This window comes from Pteropus alecto, unplaced genomic scaffold, assembly GCF_000325575.1.
Source record: "Pteropus alecto unplaced genomic scaffold, ASM32557v1 scaffold106, whole genome shotgun sequence".
NCBI lineage: Eukaryota > Metazoa > Chordata > Mammalia > Chiroptera > Pteropodidae > Pteropus > Pteropus alecto.
In genome coordinates this window covers 167,136-174,179 of record NW_006442103.1, presented here as the reverse complement: position 1 = coordinate 174,179, position 7,044 = coordinate 167,136, and the positions used below count along the sequence as shown (strand labels likewise).

The window sequence follows — 7,044 nt, the reverse complement described above, 5'->3', positions numbered from 1 at the left end:
CTGCTTTTTCTTAACCCTCTTGCACCCAGTTGCCCTTTTGTATATTGATGTTCCTCCTGGGTTTAGTCATTCCTTTTATGTTCTGAAATCTTGCCTGGGTTATCTCATCCATTCTCATGGTTTCAATGACAACGTATATGCAAAATGACTTTCCAATCTATACTTTTACCCAGATCTCATTCCTTACTCCAGATTCATAAACCTAACCATTCAATGTCTTGCCAGTTGACACTTCATCTATTCTACAAGCATGTCAGACCCTCACATTTATACATTCTAAACTTTCCATTCAATTCTGCTTTTTCTCTATACCCTACCACCAAAATAAGAAACCTGGGAGTCATGCTAGATTGCTCTTTTCTTTCCGACTTCCTGCCCTTGCTCAGTTTCAATATACTGTCAATTTCACTTCTGAAATACCCCTCACATCCATCTCCTCCTCCTTATCCCCACAGTTGCTAATGGAAACTAAGCAACTGTTCAAACTTTCATTTCTTGGTCCATATCAGTTCTTTCCTGGGTCCCTGTAATGGTCTATCAATTAGTCTTTTTACCTCTAGTAATCTTACTTTTTTTTTTTTTTTTAATAATCTGTGCTACTCAATGTTAACAGAGTAATAAACATAAATAAATCAGACTACATCACTCCTAAAAATCTATCATTTTCATCCCTGTCACCTTTAAGATGAAATCTAAATGCCATCACATGGTATATACACTCTTCATTCATGTTGTCCTTCCGTATCTACTAGCCTAGTCTCTTCTTATGCTTTTCACATGCATTTTATACTTCTTTACAAGAGACAACTTACCTTGCCCTCAAGAACCTGGTAGCAAAGCGGTGAAGGGCAGAGGCTCTGGACTCAGACTTCCTGGTTTAAGTCTTGACTTTATTATTTAGTAAGTCTACTGTGATCTTGTTCAATATATTTACTTAACCTTTACATGTCTCAGGTTCTTCATCTATAAAATGGGGTATATCTTGGTACATATTTCAAAAGATTGTTGTGAGAATCGAATGAGGTAATACTTCTCACATTCTTGGAGTATTGTCCAGCATAGAGTCAGAGCTCAGCAAGGGTTTGCTTCTGTTATCTCCTGGCCTTTATACCTGGTGTGCACTCTGCCTGCAATCCTACATCTCTCTCCTCCCTCTTCTCTGCTCAACTACTTTAAGACTAAGCCAGTTTTATTTTCCTTAGGACCCAGACTTCCACGACCTTCAGGCTATAAATGCATAATTCTGTCATAGTTCTTAGTGCCTCCCCCACTAGATTGTAACTTGAGAGCAGGAATTGTGTTTTTACTGTAGTATACCCAGAAACTTGCATATAAAAATTGCCATATATATATATGTATGTGTGTATATATATATATATGTGTGTGTGTGTGTGTGTGTGTGTGTGTGTGTGTGTGTGTGTGTGTATGATGAACACGTGAATATGATATTTTGGGTGAATTCATGTTTTAGTTATCCCAGGGCTCTAAAGCCCAAGGGGCATTTTTCCTTGGATCTGTAGCACTTTTCCTTTCTGCTCTGTTGTGGGGTGTGAAGGGGGAGGGAAGGGGAGAAGGAATGAACGGCTCTAGCTCCTAAGAACTCTACCTAGTGTCTGAGCATAGGAATATGCTTACTTTGGGGAGGCTGTTCATCTTACACTCTGTTTCCACTAACCTGAAGAACCACAGTTAGACACACATGAAAGCTCCCACAGCCCTCCTAGGTCAGTTAATAGTAGTTCGTTGAACAAATGAATGAAGAAATACCACATCCAGAGGCTGTATTGTAGTAGTAGGAGAAGCCATTAATTTCTCTTGAATTCCAGTCAAATAGTGGAAAGGGAGCTCCTACTGGACAGTAAAACTTTTCATCAACTGGGAAAGGCATTCAGAACATGTGAGGACTGGAACAAAAAGTTTAGGTTAATACCGCATCCTTGGCTACCTCACAATTACCTCTTTTGCAAACTTTGCAAATGCTTACAGGGTAGGTTGATCAAATAAAACCAATTTATAAAAGTGCAGATTCTAATACATAACTTTAGATGTTTCAAAGATATTCTACCTACATAATCTGATATGTGAAGCAGAATAAAGCTCAATAGTTCTCATGCAGGTAGAGGCAGCAGGGACAGTGGTAATTTTATAAGGACCCTAGGCTTTTTCAAATCACACAGATTCTTCCCCAAAGCTATATGAATCATTTGTTTACGTACTTAACCAACAAGTACTGAGTGCTTTCTGTATGTGAGGAACTATGAGTACAGAGATGACCAAAGTTGACATTATTTCAGCCCTTGTGGGGCTTAGTCTCATGGAGGAAGAAATACTCTGAAGAGTCATTTAGAACATAATGAGAGAGGTGCTAGGAGCTTTGGAAGTGGTAGATCATTTTCCTGCCTTAGGCTTGGCAGTGTTAGGATTTCTTCCTTGTAGTGAAGATATCTATCTAAAAGATAAAGAGGAGCTAGTCACAGAAAATGGAAAAAGACCTATCAAATGTTCTGCCCGAAGGAGTCAGTATTTGTGTTGCAGGACATTAGGTTGGACATATGGTACCCTGGAATTGTCAGGACGCCAAAGTGAAAGATATCTTCTAGAGGTGGCAAGTCAGTTCTGCTACCAAACCATACCCCAGTACCCCATCCTCTACCTTCATAAGAAATAAACAGAAGATGGTGTGGAGGTGAAGAGAGAAAGGGGATTGATGGAGTTATGTGTCTATTGCCAGCCAAAGGATTGAGTGCTATGCATTTTGTCCTCACCTCCAAGTAAGGGGCCTCCGAGAGAACCACTCATAAAAACTGGTGGGTTGGCAAGGAGAGACTAGCATCGCTGTTCTTGGTTGGGTATCTTCTAATGAGCTTGCTGAATATATTCTCTATGATCATTGGAGTAAAGAGGGAGGGTTGACAAGGAAAGAGATGTCACTCCTATAATTTGGTTTACCAAGGATGTGTGAATTTCCTGTAAGTCAAATAAACAGTGTGGAAATCAGCAGGGTTTAAGTCATCTTGCTAATCTTCCCCACCCCCACCACCACTGCCCCACTCCAAAAAAAAAAAAAAAAAAAAACAACAACAACAACAACAAAAAACTGGCAGCCAAGAGAGTTTAGTTATACTGCCAAGGGCAGGACCTGAGGGCTTGTGGAAATAGTTAAGCTGGAGCAGATTTCCCACCAGAGGATTATACAATGGGGAGAGTTCCAAGGACACCAACCCATGTGATCATAAGAGTTAACATTTGGGCACCTTCCATATGGAAGGTATCCATGATGAGTTAGCTTAGCCTGAGGCAGAGAACCAACAGACGACTGCAATTATATAACCAGCTAGTAAAAGGGCTTTTTGCCCTTCTTCTCTCAACCCTTCCTCCAGGTCCCAACTCAAAAAGTAGTTCAAATAGGGAGAGAGATCTTTCTATTAAAGAACAGAATGCACTAATTCCCCCAAACCAAGTCCCACTGCCGAAGGCTGGCTGGTACTGAGCGAGGAGTTTAAAATTTGACATGAGATTGAAGTTTTAAAGTGGACTACCCTAGTCTGTACTTTTAATAACTAAGTTAACAGAAAGCTAAAGAATCTGTCAGAGCTGGAAAGGGAGAACTGACAGAGTATGGTGGAAGACACTGGTTAAAACCATGTCAAGATTGTGTTGAGCAGAGTTCAGAGTGTTCATGAAATTGTTTATATCTGCGAAGAGCCCTTGAGGTAAGAGACAGCCTGGTGTGGTGAAGGAACTGATAGTATTTGAAGATAGTTGGAACACAGAGTGAGAGAAGGCTGGAGGAGTTGGAAGAGGCCAGGCCATGGAAACCTTAGGGTGTTTGTACTTTATTCTTGGGGCAAAGGGAAGCCATATGCTTTAATGATAAAATTTGCATTGTAGAATGACCTAACAGGGAGTAGGGTGAGGACTGGAGACAGGGAATCCATTTTAGCAAGAAATAATGGTTATCTGTGAATGACAGCACGGATGGAGAAAAGTGGTTGGATTGTAAGATATTTAGTGGAAACCTTAGGGTGTTTGTACTTTATTCTTGGGGCAAAGGGAAGCCATATGCTTTAATGATAAAATTTGCATTGTAGAATGACCTAACAGGGAGTAGGGTGAGGACTGGAGACAGGGAATCCATTTTAGCAAGAAATAATGGTTATCTGTGAATGACAGCAGGGATGGAGAAAAGTGGTCGGATTGTAAGATATTTAGGAAGAGAACTATCAGGAATTGCTGATAGAGGAAAAAGCCAAAGAAGATTCTCTTTCCAGCTGATTCCAGAAATGCTGTCCTGTTTCCAGATCCTGCCCTCACTTCATTAGGATGCTGGACCAATGCTCAGGTCAGCCTTTTGTTCCTCTGGGGCACAGTGTTTAGTTAGGGAGGCTGCTCGGTCTGGAAACTGCTGCCCCCTTGTGGGTACCAGCAATACCGTTTCTACACAATCCTCTCAGCAGCTTGAGGGGGCCGGCCGCAACTCAGGTGTCATCCCGGTTTCACAGATGAGGAGGTCGAACTCCCAATGTTTAAGTGACTTGCCCAATTACTCCACAGCTGGTTTGTTAAAAGGACAGCCTTATCCAAAATACGATGCCTCGAACATAGCAATGGAAACAGAACCCCGTGACAGCTGTCCGGGTTTTCTCAAGGTGCACACGTGTTCCAAGTCCAAGGTCCCAGAGAATGTGGGAAAGGGTGCAAGTGCCACGGTTATGGGGCCCACCCCGACACTAGGGGAAGTGCGCATGCGCCACAGATCCGCGACCCGCTACGTCAGAAGCGGAGCAGTGCGCACGCGCCGCAGGTCCGCAGCCCTCCGCAGAAGAGGAGGGGGAGGGCCCTGAAAGGAGTGGGTTGACTTTGCAGCCCGCGTTCCGTCAGTGGAAGCCGTGCCATGAAGATCCTTTCCTATGCCTAGGACCAACGCCGTACGGTCTTGCTGTAAGCATCGCGCCTTTGGAGTCCCCGAGGGTCAAACTGAACGAGTCACGGAAGTGCCCCCCTCCTCGTGGCCTTTCCGCAGCAGAGGAAATTGGGGAAGTTTATTGGCTGGTGAGAATGGGGAGACTGGGTATCTCGGCTTGCGCGTGGGGCACCGTGGGTGTTGTAGTTTCGGAGGTTGCGGTCCAGACTTTTCAAGACAAAGCTTTGAGGCCAGTAAGTCTGGGCTTGTGCGAGAAGTCCCTTGCACAGGAGAGTCAGGTGTGAGGCACCTGCGTGGATGTGGCGTTGTTCTGCCATTTCTGTTTCCGGTGAGACTTCGTTCTTTGTGTCTCTCCTTCAAGGACCTTCATTTGGTTCCATACCTTAGGCTTCCCTCCTTATAAAATCCCTTGTTATCTACAGACCTTTCTTTATTATTCCTAGTTGGCTCGGACTAGTCTTAAGTTCCCCTTCTCGGCTGCCTTGTAGCCGGTCCTTGATTCCTCCTCCATCCCTCTTTTCTCGTGAGTACCTTGTCTTGTCGCAGCCCTCGACAGAGCCCCTTTAACATCCTGGCCCATGAGTCATTCCAAGGACCCCAGGAAAAGGATCCCACAGCAAATGTTCGTAGGCTCAAGCAGATCTGAGTCTCCCACTTCAGCAGCTTTGAAGCTCAGTTTTTTCTTTTCTGATCATTGCCTCTTTTCTGGTTCCACTTCTTTGATGGACCATCCTTAACCATAGGTGGCTAGGCCACTCTTGGTCCAGTCACTTTGTCTCTGACCTCCATAGTTTGGTAATCCTATAGAGGGCCCAAACCTGCCTTGATTTATAGGACAGAGTGGGAGAAATGAAAGAAACTGGAGAGAAAAAAAAGAAACAGCTAAACTAGATTTTATAGAGGTCAGGAGATATATGGTGAAAGAAGAGGAAGCAAGAGCAAATCTTTTCTTCTTGTACCTCCACAAACTGTTTAGTGCTGACTATGAGCAGTTCACCAACTGTTTAGGGCTCTGTGGACTCTGCTGGGGATACACTAGCCCCAAACAACCTAGATGTTGTGGCTCCAGTCAGTGAGGACAAACGTACAGATAAGCAACAAGTGCAGGATGGCACCAGGCTCTTCTGCAGAATTCCTGTGTGTTCCTCTGCTCATTCCCGTCCCTCAGTTTATTCCAAAGTGTTTTGCCTCTTCGCGTCTCCCTTTGTTCCATGCTCTTCTTCCCATTCTCAAACTCCATTCTCTCCTTTTTCTGACCCAAGCTCTTTGTTTTGTATCTTGCTGTTTTGTCACCCTGACACCCGGAACAGTGTCAGGAACAGGCATTTCCCTAGGGGATTTACAAATAGAGAATACTCCATGCCTGACCTTCATCTTTATGTGAGAAATATCTATTAACTGCATTCTCTCAGTTTTGTGCACGTTGCTTGTACTAGAATCACTCACATATCTTTCATGCTCAATGCTGCACAATTATGGAATCCTTGCATCCAAATTGATTTACTTCTGCTGCTGCCTATTTAGTGGTGCAAGAACTCTGAGTCTAAGAAGTTAATCTCATGGAGACAGTAATCAGAAATGACCCATTCATATGTGTTGGGAAGTAGAATCCTGTATTAATGGAACAGATATTCCCTCGCATTAAAAAAAAGTCTACAGCATTAAAAAAAATGCTACCCTGAACGTGCCTGATCTCGTCTGATCTTAGAAACTAAGCAGAGTCGGGCCTGGTTAGTACTTGGATGGGAGACCACCTAGGAAGACCAGATGCTGTAGACTTTAAAAAAAAAAAATAGAATAGAGAGCCTAGAATATTAGAGATGAAACTCATTCCCTTTCATACAAAGGGAAGTGGGTGACCAGAGAGAATGACTAGGGACCTGAGCACCATCAGAAAGCGTTCAGATTATCACTATGCAGTCACAGTTGATATAACCTACATTTTACAGAGAGCTTTATAATCCTTTTAGCAATGTTTATAAATCATAATGTGGAATTCATTTTTTAAATGGCAAGAAATATTATTTTAAGCACAGGAATGTGTAAGTATGAATACCTCCCAATACTGAAAATTAATTTGTGCCATGTTTTGCCCACAAAAGGAATCAGTGATCATTTTT

At 43.0% G+C, this 7,044-nt stretch overlaps 1 protein-coding gene across 1 annotated transcript in view; it reads left to right on the top strand.

Moving 5' to 3' along the window:
* The first annotated feature begins 4,858 nt into the window (after positions 1 to 4,858).
* Positions 4,859 to 7,044, top strand: part of LOC102893768 (T-cell surface glycoprotein CD1a) — an 85,441-nt gene continuing 83,255 nt past the window's right edge. Inside the window, exon 1 of the mRNA XM_025052278.1 lies at positions 4,859 to 4,941. The gene's annotated coding sequence lies outside the window, so the exon portion shown is untranslated. The remainder of the gene's footprint in view (positions 4,942 to 7,044) is intronic.